At 36.9% G+C, this 24,632-nt stretch overlaps 1 protein-coding gene across 3 annotated transcripts in view; it reads right to left on the reverse strand.

Annotated features, from left to right (window-relative positions):
* Positions 1–22,012, reverse strand: part of TENM1 (teneurin transmembrane protein 1) — a 1,637,812-nt gene extending 1,615,800 nt beyond the window's left edge. For all 3 annotated transcript variants that reach the window (XM_074202813.1, XM_074202814.1, XM_074202809.1), the window contains exon 1: positions 21,948–22,012. The gene's annotated coding sequence lies outside the window, so the exon portion shown is untranslated. The remainder of the gene's footprint in view (positions 1–21,947) is intronic.
* Positions 22,013–24,632: the final 2,620 nt, after the last annotated feature.

Raw genomic sequence — 24,632 nt, forward strand, 5'->3', positions numbered from 1 at the left:
GGGCCTTTGTTTATGTAAGGTTTCTGGTAGGTTTCCGGGACTGCAATCTTTCACATACCTCCTTATAGCCTTGTCGACTTTACAATACCAACACCACTGTTCGATTTCAAGTTTTCAGTGAGAAAGACTGTAAATCTTTGGTTGCAAGCCATCGATCCACAGAATTCCACAGGTTCAAGATTAAAAAAAAATACCAAGATTTGCCAGTATATTTTCTTTTTCTATGACTTGTAGTCATATAATATTTTTAGAAGAAAGGCATAAACATATAGAATTTTATGGTTCACGGTCATTGCAGGGATGTAGAATTTGTTTCTAATATCTGAAGAAGAGAATGAAAAAGTCATTGTTTTTCAGTAATATTTTTCAGACATTTTATTTTTTCTTCCATGTGTATTCGTGTTTGGAGTACTCAGATATATATTTAATTATTCTCCCAAAGGCTCTAATAAGCTATTCAGGAAAAAAAATAAAAAAAAAAAACAAAAAAATGAATTCTTCTCTCACTCCAACAGTGAAAGCATAGACTAGAGAAAGATTCCTGAGTTTTCTTTATCAGGAATCTCTACATTGAGTTTACTTAACCATGACCTTGGCAAGGATCTATTCAGATCATTTTTAGCTGATTTTCTTGCAACAAAAGATTTGTCTTCCTGAGAAGAGTTCTTTCTAATTCTACATTCCAAATAAAACAACTTCCCCCTCTAGGCTTTATAATTCTTAGCTATGTTGTAACTTTATAAGTGCTAGATCAGTTTGAGGAACTATTTACCCAGGACCTCATTCTCAGAAACCAGAATGAACTGACTACTAAAAATATGTAATAGGGAGTTGAAATCCAAGAAAAGTAAAACAGCATTTATCTGCTCTCAAGAAATTCATGTCATGAAGCCCACATGAACTATATCCCAAGGAATTGGAAAATAAACATGCTTAGACACTGTTGATGGTCTTTGAAAGATCACAGAGAATAGGTGAGATGCCATGGTGGGATGGACAGGAAAGCTAGACTAGATGACATCTGAGGTTATTCCAAACTCCATGATTCCGGGATTTTGATTCTTTGGAGATAAGAATTTTGAGTAGAATGTGCTTAAGATACTAGTCCATGCCTTGGATAGTCAATGTCTGATAATGCCTAAGATTACATGACCACCATAGAGATCATTAAAATGATATTATGAGAAATGACCAGACTTCAAGATATGAAGTTATCACAAACCAATGGGAATTTTATTAACCAATAAGAGTTAAATTTTAGCTAAATAATTAAGTATACATATACCGCCTTGAAAAAAACACATTAAAATAATTCAAAATCATAGGACATAGAGCTAGAAGGGACTTTATGATTAATATATTTTAACCTCTTAGAATAATATGACAATTGAGGGTCAAAGAATGAGAGTGCCTTGCCCAGAGGAAGAGTAGTTTGTAATGGACCAGGAACTTGATCTAAAGCCTCTGACCCTAAGTCCATTGTTATTTCTACTGTATCATAAACTGGTACATTAAAAATGACATGGCCTAGGAAATTATCTTCTTTCTTTACCAGTCTACATACTGTAAACTAGGAACTAGTCATTCAAAGTTTCCTTGCTGGTCTAGAGAAGTTGCAGAGGAAACAAAATTTACAGCTCTGAAGGATACCAAGATAAAAGCTCCTAGCAACTTAAGATAAACTAAGCCCCACTCAGAACAAAGTAAGAAGAGAAATGAGATCTATTTGAATTGAGAATTCACAATGTTGTCTGAAAAGAACACTGAATTGCTTTGTTAGGAGGAATTCAAACTGGGAGAAAACTATACTTTAACCATGTCTTCTGTCTCTGCCTTCACTCTTTTGTTTGTTATCATGGTCCCAGTCACTCTACTCAATGATCCCAACCTTTCTTTGATCTTACTTTCCCCAATATAGTTTTTTTAGTTTTGTTTTTTTTTTTGCAAGGCAAATGAGGTTAAGTGGCTTGCCCAAGGCTACATAGCTAGGAAATTATTAAGTGTCTGAGACCGGATTTGAACCCAGGTACTCCTGACTCCAGGGCAGGTGCTTTATCCACTACGCCACCTAGCCGCCCACCCAATATAGTTTAAACAAAAACTTTTTTCAAGATCTTTCACTTTAGAAATTAGTTTCTCCCCCTAAATCTGCCTCCTGTCATCTCAAGTTCTAATTTCTCTTCTAAGTACCTTTCACACGTTTGAAATAGCCATCTCACCTCCACCAAGGCTTCACTTCTCCCCAATTTCTCCAAAGGATACTCCTTTGGGATCCAGGACTAATTCTATGAATATACTAGACAATGCCCTATATGTTATGGTTGGAAGGCTATTTTGTAGGCCTTGTTAGCCCCCAAATTCCTCTATTGTCCTCCTCAATTCTGTTACAAGGACTGCTTTTTACCCGTTTTGATTTCATGTCATTTTTTTTATGGTAATAGAAACATTATTTCCAAGAGGTCTTTATTTAAATCTATAGCCTACATAGCAAAGGAAAGAAAATTGAGCATCTCTAATAGCTCTCTTCCATTAGCCCAAATTAGTTTACTAGATATGCTAATCTATCACCTAGGAAGTCACATGTCCTTGCCCTGAAGGGAAGAGTTCAAGGTCAATATAATTCAATGGTATATTAGTTGAAGGGATAGGATACCATATTTTACCTACCCCTACTGAACGCTATCCCTGTCTAGTTCTGTCTTCTAGCTTGTATGCTAACATAAAGCAAGCCAAAAAATACAGTGACTATTCTAAAGCTAACAGGGACTAACTGTGAAACAAATTCATAGCTAGCATTTAAGTAAAGCTTTAAGGTTTTCACATCTTCAAAAATGGTTTCCCCATAATCATAGCAGGTTAGGTGCCATTATTTATTCCAATTTTCCAGATAAAGAAACTGAGGCAAACAAGCTATGTGACTTATCCAGGGTCATACAGTTAAGCATATCTGAGACAGGATTTAAACTCAGGTCTTCCTGACTCCAAGTCTAGCACTTTATACACTGAGATACCCCAGTTATCACTAGAAATTTCTTGGTTTCCCTCAATTTTTTTCATATTTTCCACAGGACCTAAATGTCTCTATCTATCTACAAATTAGCAAATGACTGAAAGGATTAACCAGATCTTGCTTGTGTACACCCTAGACCCAAGAATCTCCAAGTGGGCCATTAGCAATATGCTGGACCTAGAATTTCATTGAATGTATTCATGATACCTTTGTTCCAGGATAGTGAAGAGCTATCTACAGTTAGGATACTTCAAAGGATACAGAAACTGAGACTGGCAGCATTGAATGCCTCTGGAGATAGTCATACCACCATGCCAAAAGGCCCTCCTTTCAAATCATAAAAATAAGTTCTGTTTCTATTAGCAGTTTTCAGAAATGTAGCACCAATGTTCCCATTTCTAAACTGAGGTTAATAATACATATTAAGGGCATTCTGGGTTGAATTAATGTTTGCAAAGTGATTTTAAAGATGAAAAAATCTCTAATTAAATGAATAAGCCCTATAGTCTTTAGGTTCTGTGTTCCATTGTGCTGGGTATAATACCTAATATCAGGCTAGAGGCAAGTTAGAAAATTAACTGAATTCATTAAGAGACTGAATTCATTTGTGAAAGTAAAGCAGAGAGATAAAACTTTGTCTTTCGAGCAAAATCCCTTCCACAGAGCTCAGTACCAAAAGGGTATGATGGGGCAGGAAGCTCTCCCTCAATAAAATGCAAGGCAAAAATGTCCGACAGCGGCAGTATAAACTTTCTTAGACTTGGACAAGGTTGCCAGCATGACCCTAGACAAATCACTTTGACTCTATGTCTCCAGCTCTTCAACTGTGAGATGAGGAGGCTGGACTTCAGGACCTTTAAAGGTCCTCCTAGGTCATACACTGTGATCCAATATTATTCTGGATAATATTGGATCCTGTATTTTTCCTGTAATTGTGAATACTTTTTTTGTTTCTTCTAGATGTACAAGCAGGCTTCCCCTGTATTTATATGAATTACATGCAAGGCTAGAAGAACAGACATCAAGGGTCAGCAGCAAAAGGCTAATAATTTAAAAAGGCTAATAATTTAAAAAAAAACACATTCTTTGGTCACACAGGTTACAGACTAAAGGTATTGAAATGTTTCAGAATTTTAAAACCAAAGAGTAAGAGGGTAGAGTCTACCTTATCAGAAGTTGTACTACCCTTTTCAGTGTAATCCTTTAATCAGTCTGAGAAAATTTATATATTTAATTCTAGGCTACATTTGAGGGTAGCCTAATACTTTAATTAGCTATTTACACATGGCAAAAATTACAGAAGTAATTAAGGATATTCAGATTAATTAAACGCATTAGGAGGTATTAAATGTGAAAGAACAGATTTTAATTAAATCTTTCAAGTATTTTTTCATAATCTCCTGTGTTGAAAAATAAATGGTAGTAACAATTATATCTGAATCAGTTATGTGGGTAATAGGATGAGGCTACTGTTACAAATGTGGAAGTGGGGAGAAGTTAGACTTGGTGGGTTCACATTGGTTTTGTTTTACTTCTGACTTATTAAAAAATGTTTTGGAGCTAGATTAACCTTCAGTACTATTTGTATTCAATGGCACTGAGCTGGGAAATAGAAGCTTTGTTGAAATTACTCATTCTACTGGAGTCCGCCATTATTGCCCGACTCTTCTGTGTTTAAAAAGATGTGAAATTCTAAACTAATCCATGAGTTAGGACAGGCAGAGGTGCTACTCCAAAAATATGACAACACTCTTGCCTCACTCTTATAACTTAAACATTGCTAAAGGGAGAATAGTTAAGATCAGATCTAGATAGACCAATGCAAAGTGTATCACAGAATGCTTGAGTTCAAGCAGACCTGAGACATTGAGATCTGCCAATCACGGCAAAGCTCCCATGAACCCTCCCACAGACCATGAGTTCACTAGTTTTTTAGGCCATTTATTCATTTCAATTTATTCATCATCATCAGAAAGTCTTTCCAAATACAGGATTAATATCTGCTTCCTTTGAAAGTCAACCCTTCGTTCCTCACCCTGTTTTCGAAGTGAAGAGAACTGTTAATCCCTCTTTGTTCACCTAGAAAATATTCAAACATACTGGAGAACAATTAGTTTCCTCACTCTCATTGCTTCCTTACATCTCTTCTCTAAGCTAAAATCTCCAGGGATTTTTTTCCCATTTTGCTCTCAAATAGCATAGCTTTCTGTCTAGTCACCATCATTGTAGTTTTCCTATGATGTTTCTAAGATGTGGCACTTACATATGACACAATACTCTATGTGCCCATAATACCTAGCTCAGATAGCCTTCATGAATACACATAATGAGTAGTCTGCAGAAGACAATGGAACCATTGCCTTCAGGGGGGCAGGAAATTAGACTCTGGGTGAATACAGTCTACAATTGCATTAGCTTTTTACTGAGCTTGTAGTCAACTAAAACCTCCAAGTCCTTTTGACCTATTGGTGAAGAGAGCTCTCCCTCTTGTTATTCTGCTGTAATTGATACTTTGAACTAGATGCAGGGGCTTAAGTTTATTCCTCTTAAATTTTATTTTTTTTCTTTTCTTCCCACCTTCCTCCGCCCAACCATCCTCATCAGTAAAGACCTGATTCTCCTCGTCAAAAGAATACTGTATTTCCCCTAGCAGAGAGACACACATAGGGTTGCGGAGGTGATAAAAGATTTGAAGCATATTTTTGAGGATACTACCAATTACCTACCAGTTACCCAGATACCAGGTAACTTACCAGTTACATAGACCTCCAAATTAGGTGTTAGTCTTGACTCTCTTACCTCTTGTCCCATATCTAATTTGTAAATAAATGCTGTAGATATTACCTTTATAACATATCTATATGTAGGTCCCTTCTTTCCTCTACCATTGCCACCATCATGGTGTAAGCCCTTAGTAGATTGCAACTCTAATTTACCCCCATTCAAACTGCCAATTTGATTTTCCTAAAAGGAAGGTCTGACCATGTCACACCATATTCAATAAACTCCACTGAGTCCCTCTCACCTTCAGAATCAAACACAAAATCTTCTGTTTGGCATTCAAGGTCCTTCAAAACCTGAACTCCCATACATTTTTTTTTCCAGTCTTACTTTCTTTTTTATTTTAGTTTTTGCAAGGCAATTGGGTTAAGTGGCTTGCCCAAGGCCACACAGCTGGGTAATTATTAAGTGTCTGAGACCATATTTTAACTCAGGTACTCCTGACTCCAGGGCCGGTGCTCTGTCCACTATGCCACTTAGCCACCCCCCACCATGTACTCTTCTACTTGTACTTTACACTTCCCCCACGTACTCTTCTACCCAGTGACACCAGCTGTCCTGCTATGTCTCTAGTAAGAGACGATATCACTAGGCTCTTGTATGTTGAACAGTTCAAGACCTGTCTTAGATCCCTCTGGACTCGCACAAACATACAAAGGTATGAAGAGACTAGCAAAGTAGCTCTTCTCTCCCAGGGTTACCATTCATAAGCCCAAATCTCCTTGAACCAGTATCTTATAATACAAAAAGACAAAGTATATTTGTGAGATGAGGAGTGGAAATGGGGGAGGACAAAAACCACACACTTCTTTAAGGTAGAGGGTAGAATTTCATGGAGAATAGACCCCAAAGTTAATTTTCCTTCTGATGTGAATACATAATCTGAAGTTTCAGGTCTGCTCTTTGGTATGTGAGTATCCTCTTGAACTGCCTCCAACCTTACCACTACCTGTGACAGTTATAGCTTGCTGTCATAATATATTAGTTATCCATCCCAGCTTTGTGTCATGAACAAATTTGATAAGTACTCCTCTTATGTCTTCAGCCAATTAGTTGATAAAAATTATTGAACCAGACAGCATCCTTCCAGGTACATGCCCTTTACAATGCATCATTGTTTGGGTGCTCTACATTCCACCATTTGCATCTGAGCTCATCATCATAGTTTCCAGTGCACTTAGTTTGCTTTTTTTGTTAGCTTAGATTAGGTTCTTTCTTTTGTTGGATCATTGGTGATTATATTGTCACAGTTTTTGGTTCTGAGTACCTTCTTATTCTCCCATTTAGTCATTTAGAAATAATGGAATATCTATTTTTTTCTAAACTTTTTGAAGTCTGCTTTCCACAAAAAAGAGGCTAAGATATCAAAGTTCAACATTTCTTCCTATGGCTACCGTGAGATCTCTATGATCACAAAGTCACTTTTCCCAAGATTCCTGTCAATTTTCCATAACTAACCAGTTCATCAGACTCAGGTTCATGGTAGTAGTTCTCTCACTGCCCTTGTCAGTTTTTCTATTTAGAAGCTTTTGTTGCAGGTAAAAGTGACTTTTTCATATCTATATCCCCAGCATTTGACATTTGACCTAGAATATAGTAGGTGCTTAATAAATATTTATTAATTTGAACTTCTACTTCCTTCAGAGAAATGGCAAGGCAAGAATTTCACAGAAGCTGGAATTTGAGAATTGGAAAGGCCTTCATTGCCCATCTAGTCCAATCCCTTGCCCAAAAGGAATCCCTAGAATAACACTCCCAGCAAGTGATAGTCCAGCTTCTGCTCCAAGCCTTTGAGAGGGGAAATGGATCACTACTCAAGGAGACCATTCATCTTTTAACCACCTTTTGCTTGGAAAACTCCTTGGTGTCCTTCAACATAGAACCCAAATTCTCCTTTGAAACTCCCATCCAAAATTCTTGGTTCTTCCCTATAATGGTCTAACAAAACAAGTCCAGTCTCTCATCCATAAGAGAGCCCTTCACATCTGAAAGTAACTGTCACATCCTCCTGCGTCTTCTCTACTCCATACTCAACAATAACCTGTCAATATGGATTCTCTCCTCAGACACGAACATAAGAGCATTCTTCCTCCTAGATGTCCTCCCTTGGACATTTTTGAGTCTATTAGTAGAATCCCTTTATGAACTGGATGCCCAGAATCAAACATAAGATTCCAGATAGGGTCTAATGAAAACAGAATACAGCAGGATGATTAACTCGCCATTCCAGGAAACCCTATCTTGTTTAATTCATTCCAAGATAGCATTAGGTTTTTTTTTTATGTTGTGTTTATTTTTTAGGGGGGGCGGGCAGCCACATCTTATTATTGACTAATTTTGAGCTTGGGGGGATTAAAATCCCCAGACCTTTTCCAGAATAATGACTTGCTAACCACATAAATTCCATCTTATACTTGTGATGCTGATTCTTTGTCCCTAAGTGCAAGACTTGATGTTTATCCCTCTTGAGTTTCTTCCTATTCGACTGAGATCCACATGGTAGCCTGTCAAGATCCTTTTGTATCATCATGCATTGTGTTAGCTATCCATTCCAGCTTTACATCATCTGCAAATTCAGTTAGCATATTATTTATGGCTTTATTGAAATCATTGATTAAAAAAGTTAAACAGCATATGGCTGAATCTCTAGGGCCCTCCTCTGGAGCCCCGCTGCCATAATGACATCTTTGAGTCTGGTCATCCAACAAATTCTGACTTCATCTAATTTCATTATTTTCTAACTTATACTTACACTCCATATTCTCAAGGAGCATATGAACTACTGTAGCCTAAACTCTATCTATGGCGTACCTCCTATCCACCAGTAAGTTAGTAATCTTGTCAAAAAAGAAAAAAGAAAAAGAAAACCATATTCAGCACCAACTTGAAAAGATTCATTTTGACCTCAGTGCTGTTATTGTTCTTCAGTTGTTTCAGTCATGTCCGACTCTTCAGGACCCCATTTCGGGTTTCTTAGCAAAGATACTAGAATAGTTTGTCATTGCCATTCCAGTTCATTTTACAGATGAGGAAACTGAGGCAAAGAGAGTTAAGTGATTTGCTCAGACTCACATAGTATCCAAGGTCAAATTTGAACTAAGGTCTTCCTGATTTCAGACCTGGTGTTCTATCCATTGCACTGCCATCAAGTTGCCCTTCAGTCCAGTGTAATCCAATCCAGGCACTGGATTAACAATGAACAGAGTTTACACTTGTTTATTAGCTGGGAGGCCATGGGCAAGCCACTTAACATCTCTGAGCCTCAGTTTGCTGATTTTCCCATGGGGATGAGATTATCTATAGTGATAATTTTTTAAGTCCTATAACCAGGTGACTTATTCTTGTGATGGGACTTTTCCGCCAAGATACCAACTGAAATTCTAGTTAAATGATGAAGCTAGAAATGATCCCTAGACCCTACAACCAAATTTAATTGGGATTTTTTCACTTATTACTAGAACTTCTATTTGCTCCTTTCAAAGGTCAGAGAAAGGATAGTGACAGGATCTTATAGGCACTGGAAGATTTACCAAAACCAAAAGGAAGTGATTCCTCTATTTGTAGGGGATGGAAACTGACTCCAGAGTCTATGACTTCTTTGCTATAGAAAAGTATTCTCAGACTGACTTTAGGCAAGCTCTCCCTCCCTAATCAATTTCTCTGTGTGAAAACATATCACAATCCCCCCTTTATTCCATTTTCCTTTACAACCTTTGGAAGTTATTTATCTATAGCAGTTGAATGACATTTTAGATACTGTTCTTATTAGACGTATCAAAGAGACTCACCGTAGCTAGCCTTTTGAAGAATACACAGACACATATATGCATACACAAACACATACTCTTCCTATTTCATTCTCAAAGAAAGACCTTATTGGATGAAAGCATGACTGCTTGTGCCAGGCCAAGAGAATGTTAAAGGTCCTGTAATACAATGCTTGACCAGATGCTTGGATTCTCAGTGAGTGGTTAAGCAGTCTCTACTTGAGCACCTGGGCAACTTAAAAGAATAAAGTTTAATTACAAGTAATGAAATGGAAAGTGGGGGCTGGGGATGGGGAGCATCCCCAACACCTTCATGGAAATTAGGCAAGGTAGTTTTGCCTGGGCCTATAACCACTTAATTTCTACTTTCCCAATACATTCATTTTGTTGTATCTTGAGTGGTTTGTGCATAAATCATATCTACCATATTAGATTAAAAATCCCTATGCATAGGACCCTGTTTTAAATAATCTTTGCATCCTCTCCAATAGGTACAACAATACTCTGCTCTTAGGAAGTGCTTAATTAATATTTATTGGATTTAAATGAATTAAATATCTTTCTCCTCTATAGTCACAAACCTGTACAGTTTAATTTTAAAATAAAAATAAAATAGTTTAGTCAGTACTCTCTGAATAACAAGAATATAGGCAGCTAAATTAGCAGCTTTTTGGACTGAGAGTCTCTTCTTTCCCTTTTCTACCTCTCCCCTCAGTCATCCAGTCTGTTCCTGGGGAAACAAAAATAGGGAATTAGGGCCATAAACCAAGGCTGCACTTGGATGAAATGTCTGACTATGTATCTCAGACTGTATATACTAGGCCAAGTGTCTGGGATTGGACCTCTCCCCACTCATTAGGATATAACTGTGAAATAACGATTATGTTAATCCAATGATCAACCAAAAAAAAGTAATGTCTTGCCCTTAGTTCAGTCTCAAATCCCACATATGAGACAGTCATGGAGATAATGCTGCCCCACCCAGGTTGCCCTTGCCATTATAAAGTAATCACTGTTCTTTCCGAAGACAATGGCATTAAGAAAGGAAGAGTGGTTTGTATAGAAAATAACTTGGGACTTTACATCTGCCTCTACCACCTCAGGAACCAAAACAAAGAATGGATTTACTTAGCCAACCATCATCATCATCAAAAACACCAAAGCTCAATTGAGTGCTTCCAGAAATATGACTGGAGGGGATGAAAGAATCTATCCTTGTGAATTGACTTATCTAATGTCTCCATAATATTTAATATAGCTAATAATGTCCTTTTCCTCAGCCCTAGGGTCAGAGAATCTCCCAGTTGGCAAGGGCCAAGACCCCCCCCAATGGGTGGGCCCATAGTATAAAAAACACAGCAGCCTGTATAAAGCAAGGGTCTTTAATAAATTTTTTATGAATCCACTTGAGCATCACTGAGATTGCTCTAAGCCAGGATAAGAATACTGTCTTTCCCTGAGGGTTTTTTTAATGCATTTTAAGCAAGAGAGGTAAACCATGCTCTCAAAAATGAATGTGAATTATTATTCCTAATCCTACAAGTTTTTACAAATGATTTTATAGTAATGAAATACATTAATTTATTTTTCTCTGATACATTTAAGGCACTTTGACACTATGGATTTAAAAGATACTGCAATATTTTTGGCAACTATGCAAGTGTAATAAATCACACTTATTGTGAAAATACAAAAAAAGGACTTAAAATACTCTCAGAAGTATGCAGAAATCCAGGGGCTCTACAGAAAGTCCATTATTATTATCATGTACCTAAAAGATCCTTCCTTCCATATCAACAAAGGCTCTTATTAGGATAGAGGCATACAAGTTTAGTCAACAGATTTTTTAAGAGTATAGATGAAGAAAATGAAGTTATTTCAAAGATTAAAAATTAAAAGAGATCCTTTTGGGAAAGGGAAAAGGATTGGCACTGCTTAGAATGAAGAAATAAAAATATTATAGATCTGGAGATAGAAGTGACTTTAGAAGCTGTTAATAGTAGTAGTAGCAGCAGCAATAATAGTAGTAGTAGTTGTACTTGTCCATAGTGGAAAGGATCATGCTATTATATACATATGATGCTCATTATAGTGAGGGAAATATTGTGCAAAGACATCCTTCTCACTGCCTTTTCCAGAACTGCCTCACCTCTTGGTCCAATTTGATAAGAAACAGGAATTCTGGTGCTGTTCTGAATGCTGTGGGAATCCTTGGCCTTTTGAATGTGGCTTCCCTTCCATATCATTGAGGCAACCATGGTGCTCCAGCTATGCTAGGCTGCCATAACACTGTATATCCAAGCCTGACTCTCAACGGTCTAATCATCAGCCCAGCTTTTTTCCTCTCAGGTCTTCAACCATACTCCCCCCCTGGAACCCAAAGAGTCAAATCTTCACAGAGAAAACTTAGGTAGAACACTGGAATGTGAAGTAATCACCAAAGGTCACAAGGATAGTACGTTTTCACGCTGTGTCCAAGGTTAAATGGGAACAAACTTCAAAATAATCGAGGCTTATAAAAAGAGGATATTGGGCAGCTCTCAATATCCAGTGAGTACCAAGAAAAAGGAAATATTCCATTTAAAGTAACTGTAGACAATATTATATACTTGGGAATCTACCATTCAAGACAAACCCAGAAACTGCATGAACAAAATTATTAAGCACTTATCACCCAAATAAAGTCAGATCAAAATAATTGGAAAAATGTCAATTGCTCATAGGTAGGTTGAGCTAATATAATAAAATGACAAGTCTACCCAAATTAAACGACTTATTCAGTGCCATACCAATCAAACTATCAAAGAACTATTTTACCAAGGTAGAAAAAATAGTAACAAAATTCATCTGGAGCAACAAAAGGTCAAGAATAACAAAGGAACTGATGAAAAAATAGTGTAGAAAGGTGGCCTAGCTCTACCAGATACCTAAGTATACTATGAAGTGGGAGTCATCAAAACTGCCTGGTAGGTGGCAGCTAAGTGGTATAATGGAAAGAGCACTGGTCCTGTAGTCAGGAGGACCTGATTTCAAATATGGTCTCAGATACTCAATAATTGTCTAGCTGTGTGACCTTGGGCAAGTCATTTAACCACATTGCCTGAAAAAGATAAATTTTTTTAAAAACTTGCTGGGACTAGTTAAGAAATAGAGTAATGGATCAGTGGATTAGGACAGGTTCATTGAAACAGTAACAAATGACATGAGAAACCCAAGGACATCAACTTCTGGGATAAGAACTCACCATTTGATAAATATTGTTGGCAAAACTGGAAAATAGTATGGCAAAAAGTAGGCATAGACTGACATCTCACAACCTATACTGAAATAAAGTCAAAATGGATACAGGATTTAGACATAAAAGGGTACTCCACAGATAAATTAATAGATCAAGAAATACTCTATCAGATCTATGGAAAGGGGGCAAATTTATGACCAAACAAGAAATAGAGTACATTATAAACTGCAAAATGAATGATTTTGACTATATTAAATTAAAAAGTTTTGGCACTAATAAAATCAGTGCTGCCAAAATCTGAAGGAAAGAAGAAAGCTGGGAAACAATCTTCACAACTAAAACTTCTGATAAAGGCCTCATTTCTAAAATATATAAAGAATTGCATCAAATTTATAAGTTTACAAGTCATTCACCAAGTGATAAATGGTCAATTGAATAGACAGTTTTCAAATGAAGAAATTAAAGCTACATACAATTATATGAAAAAATGTTCCAAATTGTTATTGATTAGAGAAATGCAAATTAAAACGACTATGAAGTATCACCTCACACCTATCATATTGGCTCAAGATGAGAAAAATGGAAAATGATCAATGTTGAAGAGATTGTGGGAAGATTGGGACATTGTTCCATTGCTGGTGGAGTTGTGAAATGATTCAACTATTCTGGAGAGCAATATGGATCTATGCTCAAAGAGCAATAAAATTGTTCATTCCCTTTGATACAACAATTCCAATTCTAGACCTATATCCAGAAAAAAATCATAAAAATTGGAAAAAGTCCCACATGTTCCAAAATATTCATAGCTGCTCTTTTTGTAGTGGCAAAGGATTGGAAATTGAGGGGATGCCCATCAATTGGTAAATGCCTAAGAAAGTTATGGTGCATGAATCCTATAGAATATTATTGTTCTATAAGAAACCATAAATGGTCGGACTCTAGAGAAGCATGAAATGACTTATGGGATCTGATGCTGAACGAACAAGTGGAGCCAAGAGAACAACAGCATTGAGAGATGGTCAACCTTGATGGAAGCATCTCCTCTCAGCAGTTCAGAGAACTAAGACAACTCTATTAGACCAGCTTTGGACAATGCTATCCCTATCCAGGAAAAAAAAAACAGAACAAAACCAAAACATAAACTAAAAAAATTAAAACCCTTCAGAATCTGATGAACATATTATAAAAATATTTCTTATATATCTCTTTCCATTAATCCTAATTCTTCAAACTGAAAATGACTAATCTGTAAACATGTTTATCACAAATATGTATGTACTGTAAGCTGCTGGGGGGATGGGAGTGGGAAGGGAAGGTAGAAAGAAATTTTGTAACTTAAAAATATGCATATGTATATGAATGTTGAAAAACTTTTATAACCTGTATTTGTAAAACAATAAAATATCAATAAAAAAGAAAAAGGAAATATATTTAAATAGGCATAGAGTTATCAGGCAGATGTTAGTAGGGTAGCCACCAATGAGAGGGTCTGGTCAGATTGATTCTTTTCTCCAATAAGTCAGTTGCTTCTTCCTCAACAAGGAAGAGTCTGATGATCAGGGGCCCAAAGTACTAACTAAAGTTCCAGATGGAGGCTGTGCAACCTCTATCCTTTAGATCTTCCAGAAGAAACAAGTACCTAAAAATGAAGGGACAGTACTGAAGGGACTGTAAGAGTCACATCTAGAAGCTAGAAATCATTTTAATCATCAGACTTTTCAAGACACATAACAATGCCCTTGGGCACCTGCAGCAAGAAATAAAAACTGCCTTGATTACTTGGTGTGTAAAGGGATAATATTGGGGGCAGGGGGGTTTCTTTTTGATATTGTGATATTAAGAAACCTATTATCAAGAAATTCATGCCATCCACAAACCCCATAGCATGGTGCCTGCATGGGAAACCAGTCTCAGACACTCAAAGAAAGGTGTGCATCAAATGAAAGGGCCAAGAGATAGGGTGTATCACTTATAAGATAGGATTGCTATTTCTATCCTACTAAATGAGGTGCAAATAGGAATTGTGAGAAACAATCACCAACAGGTTTATAGTTTGAATGGAAAGAGATATTTGACTGAAGAGGAGACCTGGTGCTGATGAAAACATAATGGAGGGAGAGACTGTGACTTGAACAAGAATATGTCAAACTTCTAGGGTGGTCTTATAGGAAGTCACATGAGAAAAGGGAACAAAGATATCAGTTTAGAATCATAAGATAAAGATTCAATGTCATACATGAGAGGCCAGCACTAAGGTGGTAAGGAAACCAAGGCAGCTGAAATGTGGGGCTGGGTGGCAAGAAGCAGCAGTATGCCATGATTCCTAAGTAGTCATCAGTCTCTCTCCCACTCAGGAGAAACTGCCTATAGGAGGCAGACAAAAACAAGGAAAGCCTTCTGAACTTGAGATTGGGAAGCGGGAAGAAGGCTATAATGGAAATACAGGAGACAAATCCAAACACAAGGAAAGCCCACCCCGCACAGAAGCACCAGAACCCTTTGCTTCTCAATTAAGAAGACTAACCTGGTTTCTGGTTCCTTCCACATATAGATCAATGGAAAAGTCTTGTATTCCTGGTTGACCTATGAATTACCTGAGGCACAGTGAAAACAATAAGGTTAGCAATGTGCTAAATCCAATGCAAGGTTAAAAACAGCAGGAATTTTGTTTGCTTAACTATGAATATTTGTAACAGGGTTTTGGTCACAACCAGGAAGAGCAGTCAGAGGGGAAGAAAATAATTTTTCTTGAAAAAATAAAGTTATTTAAAAATATCTAAATTCAATTCAATTTATAGAGTAAAGCTTAATTATAAATAATGCAATGAGGGGAAATGCCTCATAGGCAATTTCACAGGCCTTTCAGGAAGGCCCCTTTCTAGGCAGGGAGCTCACACTCATTTGGCAGTTATAAAATTAACTTTGAGAAGTAAAGACAAGACCATATGAGGAGGAAAAGCATACTATCAAATGGAGAAGTGAGAAAAAGCTTCAGTTTACAGTCAGCCCTTGAGGTGAAACTTGAAGAAATATAAAAAAATCCAAGAGCTGGAGATGTGAAGAGACAATATTTCATATTGGTAGTAGCGCAGCAGGGTTGGGGGCAACTTTAATGGAAATCTAAAGGCAGGAGACAGAATAGTAGGGAGAACAAATCATGGGCTAATTGGGCTGAAACTGAGAGTACAACAAGGTGAAATAAGGCTAGCAAGAGAGGTTGGAGGTTAAAAGTGAAAAGCTTTAAATATGGAGCTAAGGAGTTTAGATTTTATCCTAGAAGGAAAGGGGAGTCACTAAAGACTTTTAAGCAGGGGAGTTGCATGGTCAGAGCTAATATATATTTTAAGATTATTTTTTGCAGCCAGATTGGAGAAGGGAGAGGTTGGAAGAAGGGAAAAGAATTAGGAGGCTATTATTGCCGAGGCAACCAAATCAATAGATCAAGGAAATGCTATCAATGTAGTTTACTCAGATTTTAGCAAGTGGTTCATGTTTATGTTTGTGGGAAAGATAGGGAGATGTAAGTCAGATGCTGATACCCTGAGATGGAAGGCCAGTACCAAAGAGGAGTCATTACTGATCAGGTGTCAAGTTTAAAGGAAATGTCCATTGGAAAGTCCAAATAATTTTCACTTGGCCTAAGGCGGCTTCATACATTTATCATTGACTGGGATAAGAGTGAAGATGGTGTGATAATTCAATTTGCAGACAATACCAAGCTAAGAAGTATAGACAACACATTATATCACAGAATCAGGCCATTAACAAAAATCTTGAGGAGCTAGAATATTGAATTAAATCAAATAATCAAATTTAATAGGGATAAAATTCTTTGTTTCAGGGGGGCTAGGTGGCGTGGTGGATAAAGCACCGGCCCTGGAGTCAGGAGCACCTGGGTTCAAATCCGGTCTCAGACACTTAATAATTACCTAGCTGTGTGGCCTTGGGCAAGCCACTTAACCCCGTTTGCCTTGAAAAAACTTAAAAAAAGTACTTTGTTTCAAAAACATCAACCTCATCAGTACAAAATGAGATGGATATAAGCCGTAATTCAACTGAAAATGAACTAGAAAGAATAACAGCAACAACCACAAACAATTATGTAATGCTTTAAAATTTGCACAGCACTTTTTTTACAAATATTATCTCACCTTGTCCCCACAATGTCCCTGAAAGTGTTATTTATTATCCCCATTTTACAGAAGAGAAAATTGAGGCACACCAGTTAAATGATCTGCCCAAGATGATATTTTTACTAGGTATCTAAAAGTGCATTTGGACTTCGGTCTTCCTGACTCCAAGCCCAGAACCCTAGTTGCTAATAACACCTAACCGACCTTGTTAGTGGGATACAAACTCAACATTAGTCAGTCGTTGGACAGATCAGGCAAAATAGTCTTAGGTTGTACCAAGGAGATGGCAGGCATATTGAACTCTGCCCTGATTTAAAGTATGACATATATTTCAGGAATCATATTTTCAAAAACTGGAAAGCTTCCAAAGGAGGGCAACTAGAATGATGAAAGGTCTTGAGTTCAAGAGGGTAAGAAAAAGCTGAAAGAACTGGAGATATTTAGCTTAGAGAAGTCTTGTCACGGAGGCTGACTTCAGTTATGTGAAGAATGGTCATATGGAGTAGGAGTTAAATTTCTTCTTGGCCTCGTAAGACAATACTCAGAACAACAGGGAGAAATTGTAAAGAAACGGGTTTAGATTTGATGTACACGAAAAAAATCCAAAAGTGAAATGGGCTGAAAGGAAAAACAACAGGTTGCCTCTCACTGGAAATCTTCAAGCAGAGCTTAGATGACCACTTATTGGGCAGATCCTGGCTGGAACTTTTATCCAAATGTGGGTTGAACTCAAGGGTCTCTAAAGTTCCTTCCAATTGGGAGATTCTATGATTCTGTATTAAAAAAATACAGAATGTTTGTTCTTTGCAAGGAGCAAGGAACTAAGGTTAAAACAAAACCAATACCCTGAAAGTTCGCTTATGTTTGGAAAACCCTGGAAAGGGAGGAAACTGGAAAGGTATTAGAAGCTTAAAGTCAATCAGGGTAACCAAGGAGTCCAAAATGTGCTACCCTAGCTGAAAATTCTTCTGACTTTCAATAGGGACAGATGACTCTACTTCCCTTGGATGAAAAGAGCCAGTATTCCTCAGTAGGGAAACTTTTTTTTTTTTCCTTTGGAGTCAGGAAGACCTAAGTCCAAATGCACTTTTAGATATCTAGTAAAAATATGATTTGGGGCAGATCACTTAACCGGTCTGCCTCAATTTTCTTTTCTGTAAAATGGGGATAATAACACTTGCAGGGTCATTGTGAGGACAAGGTGAGATAATATTTGTAAAAAAGTCCTGTGAAAATTTTAAATTTTGGCTTTTTTCCCCTCTTGGGTAGTATTTCTTTTTTGCAAAGCAATGGGGTTAAGTGCCTTGCTCAAGACCACACAGCTAGGTAATTATTAAGTGTCTGAGGCCACATTTGAACTCAGGTCCTCCTGAATCCAGGGCCAGTGCTCTAGCCATTGTGCCACCTAGCCTCCCCCTCTCTTGGATAGTATTTCAAACAGTTTAGCCTTGTATTGAATTAAGAGTGAAACAGCTCTCTGACCTTCGATAGACATCTACCCTACACGGATCTTTCCAATGATCTGTATGTGGAATGAAATAATATACACACATGCACGTGTGGACACATATATACACACAGAGACTTCTATTCTACTTAGTGTAAAGCTCACTTCAACTCTTGGATAAGAGTCATTTTTTCCTGATTACACATTAATATGCCGGCAACTAAAATGTCAAGGTGCCAACCGAGCTCAAATTCAAAAGAGTAACCCATAAAAATGAAATTTCTCTTCTCCCCCTCCCCATTTTATATTGCCCTCTTCCTTGCTGCCTTCCCTCCCCCCTCAAAAAAAAGGAAAGGAAAAGAAAAGCTTTTCCTGAGAACTATCCTAAATTGAGATAACATCATCTCATATTTATGGGCAATGACTTTGGTCATCCCATATACTTTAATCTACCTGAAAAATGTGCCCCTAGAAAGTGATCACCACCCCCATAAACTCAGTAGCCACTGTTTTTTACTCTCTCTTCGGATTCTCAACCCAGGTAATTGATGTTGGAGCCTGTCTTGAAAGCATCGATCCCAATCCAGCCACTATAATGCATCACTACATGCCAGCCTAGAATTTTGTAGAAGGTGAAATTGACCTTCTTTAGGTGTGCCAAAAAAAAAAAAAAAAGGAAAAGGGGGGTGGCTGATGCAATAGCTTATGACTGAATGAAAGACAGGGCTGCTCAAATGAGATATAACTGGAGCAAAGGGAAGAATTATTTGAATCCAAACTCTTTCTCCACCCTGAACCTGATGTGTTAAAGAGAAAATGACAAAATACCTTCCGATAAACTCTTAAAAGGCCAATCATAGGTGCTATAATTCACCTGTCCCTACAATGCAAGCATGCTCAACTTTAAGAAAATTACTTTGCAGAACGCAAATCAGGAGATGATTATTCAGAGTCACTCATGGAGGAGTTCCTCTTCAAAAAAAGAGTTCAAAACCCTAGGAATGCAATAATGTGTGCAATGACATCAACAGTGTGGGAGTCATCATTGAGATTAAACACAATATGTAAGCTTCATTTCATGAAAGCAAATGATGTTTGCATATTATCTTTCCTTTTGGAAACATTTTTTAACTTTTCTTTGTACCTCAAGAATTTGGCACATAGTAGGTGCTTAGTGGTTTTTTGGTTTTTTATTGTTTTTTTTTTTTACCACAGGTGCAAAATGGAGCATGTACTTCAATTTGCTGTATCAATTAGTGTGCCTGTTTTAGCATGTTATATAAGATGGAGGGGGGAGCATAGAGGGTGTTGATGATAAAGGACAGTGGCATTAAAAATTCTGAGATCCCCACAAGAGTCAAAAGAAACCAAAAAAAATGATTAGTAAAAAATAAAAATTTATCCTCAATGTTTCAGCTCACAGGCCCACTTAACATGACTCCAACCACCTTAGAATAATGGGAGCTATTCACTGTAAGTTCCCAAGATCCTGATCGCTTGGTATTAGACAGGGAGAAACAAAAAAAAAGTAAAAAAAATAAAAGCAATCTCAGAGAGAGTAGAGGGAATTAGTGTCAAATGCAAACCAGGAGAGAGGTGTTTCTGAAATGTGTGACTGAGCCACTGTTGATAGACAGAAGGCTGATAACAGTTGGATGCTGTTGTCCCTTTCCTTGATCTAATTTCTTCTTTTGTCACCACAGTAACAATAATCTTTCTCAGACAGTACTCTGATCCTGTCACTCTCCCGGAGAGAAATCGACAGTGGCTCCCCATTTCTTATCTCATCAGATCGAAACTTTTCAGTTCAAAAGGTTTGCAGGTAACACCTCCTACCTCTTTATGTCACTACTTCTTCCTAGGGGGCTTAGGCAAAAATGGGTAGGTTGGGGATGTAGAGATGATGGAGAATCCAGCACAGGCTTGGTTGCTCCCAAATATTCCAGCATGCTTACACCCATGATTCTTCCTATGACTTTTGCTTCAAAGGACTTTTCTCCCTCTACCATGTGCCTTCAATTATATATGCTTCCAATCTTTCTCCAATACAGAAAGGTTCCACTCCCCCCACACACACACACACAATCAGAATATGTAACCTTGACACCACTTCATAGGGTACTGCTATGGACAGTTGCTCAAAGTTTTTATCCCACTGAACACATGTTCTAAAAGTGTTTGTATGTATATATAACAAAGCATGCATTCAGGAGCCATGTACGTCTGGTGGGTAAACACAGGATATCTACATTACCTGGATGGACATTACCCATGTTTAGAAATGAAGAAAATATTATAAACTTTTTTAGCTGACAGCCCAACAGAAATAGGCTCCTCCACCCAGCTATAAGGTAGCTTACTTATTTCCATTCCCCTTCTATCTTCTCTTTTGGATCCTTTCTCTTCTTTTATTGTGACTTCCCTTCCAAATCATCTGGTTGACCAACTAGAGCTCCTTCCCCATGAGGCCATTCCGTCCATCTAAACTTTTTCTACCGAATCAAAACCCACTCTCAGCCATCAATCTATTCACACTAAGTCCTTAATGCTATTAATAGCTTAATCTCTACCTCAGAAATACCTATATTTTTAGGGGGGGGTTGCAAGGCAATGGGGTTAAGTGTCTTGCCCAAGACCACACAGCTAGGTAATTATTAAGTGTTTGAGGCCATATTTGCATTCAGGTACTCCTGAAAGGGCCAGTGCTCTATCCACTGCATCACCTAGCCTCTCCGAATATCTGTATTTCAACTGGAGAAATAAAAGTGCTAATAGTGGAATTTTAAGCTCTGGGGTTAGATTGAGGGTCAAAATTGGTGGCTGAAAAGTTTTCCTAGTGTCCCTCAAGTCACACCAATAGGTGCTACCTTAGCCCATTTGCACAGCATTGGTATTTCCGAGAAGCTAAGATTTCTAACTTTGGAGACACATTGGAAAAGGGCAAAGATTATCCTTAAGAAAACCATAGACATTCTCTCCTAAGCACTACTTTTCTTTCTGTTTTTGACTATATCCTCCAGCCTATGTAGGTTTTTACCTAGTTTATAAATGCATATATCTATGTACCAAAATCATATATTCAAAGTCATAATCTCAAAAAGTCTTCCAGGTTAACCTCTTCACTTTCCACATTAGGAAAGTGATAACCAGGAATGAGTGGCAGAGGCAGCATTTAAATCCAAGCCTTCTGACTCAGCATCCTACTGAGCAGTATTCTCTTGTATACAAGAGACCTTGAAAAGTGGCAAATATCTAGATCAACAGTTTATCCTCTTCTGTTACAAAGGCAAATATTTCATATAAAAGAATATGTTTCCTTTAGATTCATCTCAAATCAGAATATAACACTTTCAGGGCAGAACCAAGATGAAGCTAGGAAGCACCTGGAGCTTTTCCCAAAAAGAACTTTAAATGAAGCATAGGCACAGAACCTACAGCTAAATGGAGTGAAACATGTTCTCAACTCAAAATATCATGGAAAAACTTCAGTAAAGTTCTATCTCATGTGGGTAAAGGGGGAGTTTAATCCAGCTTAGGTAAAAGAGCTAGAAAGCCAGGAGGAAGCTCTTACCCACAGCACAGCTAAAATTAGTCTCAGCAAGCCAGTCTTGCAGCAATTCACCAGTGAAGGTCCCAACCTCAGGACAGAAGACAAAGTTCAAGCTTCAGAAACACTGGTTGGAATAGGTGGGACTTGATTTGGTTATCCTAACATAGGGGTAAGACATTAACTAGCTCCTGAAATGCCACAGGCAAGCAGTAAGCCAGGGAGAAGTCCCCAACCCGCAAAACAAAAGAAAAAAACCTGGGACTATATCCCCTGTGACTCAAGAAAACAGCTTAACTATAAAAATGAGCAAAATAACATCAACAACAAAGCACTAACCATAGATATCTGACTGTGACAATAAAAAATGCCATCTGAGACAAAATTCCTACATATGAAGCCTCAACGGGGTTTATAAACTATTCTCAAATCCAAAAAGACCTCTTAGAATAGCTCAAAAAGAAATTTAAAAACAAAAGAAGAGAGGAAGAAGAAAAATAGAGAAAAGAAATGAGGGTCATGGAGGAAAATGATGAAAAATTGACTGAAGAAAATAATATCCTTCCAATTGGATTTAGAAATTTATCCTATCCTACAGAGAGGTAGTAGGGGAAGAGGAAAGAAAGAGACAGGAGAATCTGGTAAAAGGGAAGGTGAAAGTAAAAGTGAAAAGCAAAAATAAGGGTAAAGTAAAAGAGGAAAGGGAAAAGGTCTGACAGAAGGGAGGACAGAGTGAAAGAGGCAGTAGTTGGAAGCAAAACATCGGTGAGGAGAGATAGGGGGAAAGAAAGAGAAAAGTACAAAGAGGGGGAACATAGAATGGAGGGAAATAGAATATTAGTAATCTTAACCGTGAATGTGAATGGGATGAATTTACCCATAAAACAGAAGTGGTTAGAAGAGTGGATTAAAAAGTATAATTCTGTAATATGTTGTTTACAAGAAACACACATGAAGCTGCAAGATACCCACAGGGTAAAGGTCAAAGTCTGGAGCAGAATATATTATGCTTCAGTTGAAGTACAAAAAGCAGGGGTAGCAATCCTGATCTCAGACAAAGGAAAAGCAAATATAGATCTCATTAAAAGGGATAAGGAAGGAAATTACAGCTTCTTAAAAGGAACCTTAGGCAAATGAAATAATATAAATACTAAATATATATGCACCAAATGGTATAGCATTAAGATTCTTATAGGAGAAGCTAAATGAGTTACAGGGAGACAAAGAGAGCAAAATTATATTAGTGAGGACCTCAACCTCTCATTCTCAGAATTAAATAAATCTAACCACAAAATAAACAAAAAAGAGGTTAAGAAGGTTAATGGAATTTTAGAAAAGCTGGATGAGAAATTTCTGGAGAAAATTAAATTTTATAGAAAGGAATATACCTGTCATGCAGTACACAGCATTTATGTAAAATTGACCATGTACTAGGGCATTAAAAGTCTCAAAATAAAATGGAGAAAGGCAGAAATATTAAATGCATCCATTTCAGATCATAATGAAATAAAAATTACATGTAATAAAAATTCAAATAAAATCAATTGGAAACAAAATAACCTAATTTTTAAAGAATGAGTGGATCAAACAACATTATAACACAGAAATAATCAAATCAACAATTTCATCCAAGACAATTACAACAATGAGACAACATACCAAAACTTTTGGGCTTTAGTCAAAGCAGTTGTAAGAGGAAATTTATATCTCTAAATACTTATATGAATAAAGTAGAGAAAAAGGAGATCAATGAATTGGGCATGTAACTTAAAAAGCTAGAAAAATAATATACTAAAAATCTCTTATTAAATACACAATTAGAAATTCTGAAAATCAAAGGAGAAATTAATAAAACTGAAAGAAAACTTATTGGATTAATAAGTTAAACTAAGAATTGGCTTTATGAAAACACCAATAAAATAGACAAATCTTCAATTAATCTGATTGTAAAAAAGAAAGAAAACCAAATTATAGTATCAAAAATGAAAAAGTTGAACTCACCACCAAATGAGGAAGAAATTAAAATAATAATTCAGAGCTATTTTGCCCAACTCTATGCTAAGAAATCTGACAATATTCACAAAATATTTACAAAAATATTTACAAAATGGATACTTACAAAATAAAAAATTTCCAGATTAACAAAAGATGAAATCAATTACTTAACCCCATTTCAGGAAAGAAAAATTGATGAAATCATCAATAAACTCCATATGAAAAAGATTTCAAGGTCAGATGGATTTACCTGTATCAAGCATTTAAAGAATGATTAATTCTAAATCTATGTAAACTATCTTAAATAACAGGTAAAGCAGGAGTTTGACTAAATTCTTCTTATGGCACCAACATGGTGCTGATACCTAAACCAGGAAGAGTCAAAATAGACAAAGACAAATATATACCAATCTCCTTAATGAATATTGATGCAAATAAAATTTTAGCAAAGAGATTACAGCAAGTTATTACTAGGAAAATGCTCTATGATCAGGTAGGATTCATACCAAGTAAGCAGGAATAGTTAAAAATTAGGAAATTGGTCAGTATAATTGACCATATCAATAAAAACAACTGACAGAAGTCATTTGATTGTTATTAGTAGATGCTGAAAAAACCTTTGACAAAATCCAGCACTCGTTCCCATTAAAACCACCAGACAGCATGGGAATCAATGGAGTTTTCCTTTAAATGGTAAGCACTATCTGTCTAAAA

The sequence above is a fragment of the Macrotis lagotis genome, chromosome X (genome assembly GCF_037893015.1).
Source record: "Macrotis lagotis isolate mMagLag1 chromosome X, bilby.v1.9.chrom.fasta, whole genome shotgun sequence".
In the NCBI taxonomy this organism is placed as follows: Eukaryota; Metazoa; Chordata; class Mammalia; order Peramelemorphia; family Peramelidae; genus Macrotis; species Macrotis lagotis.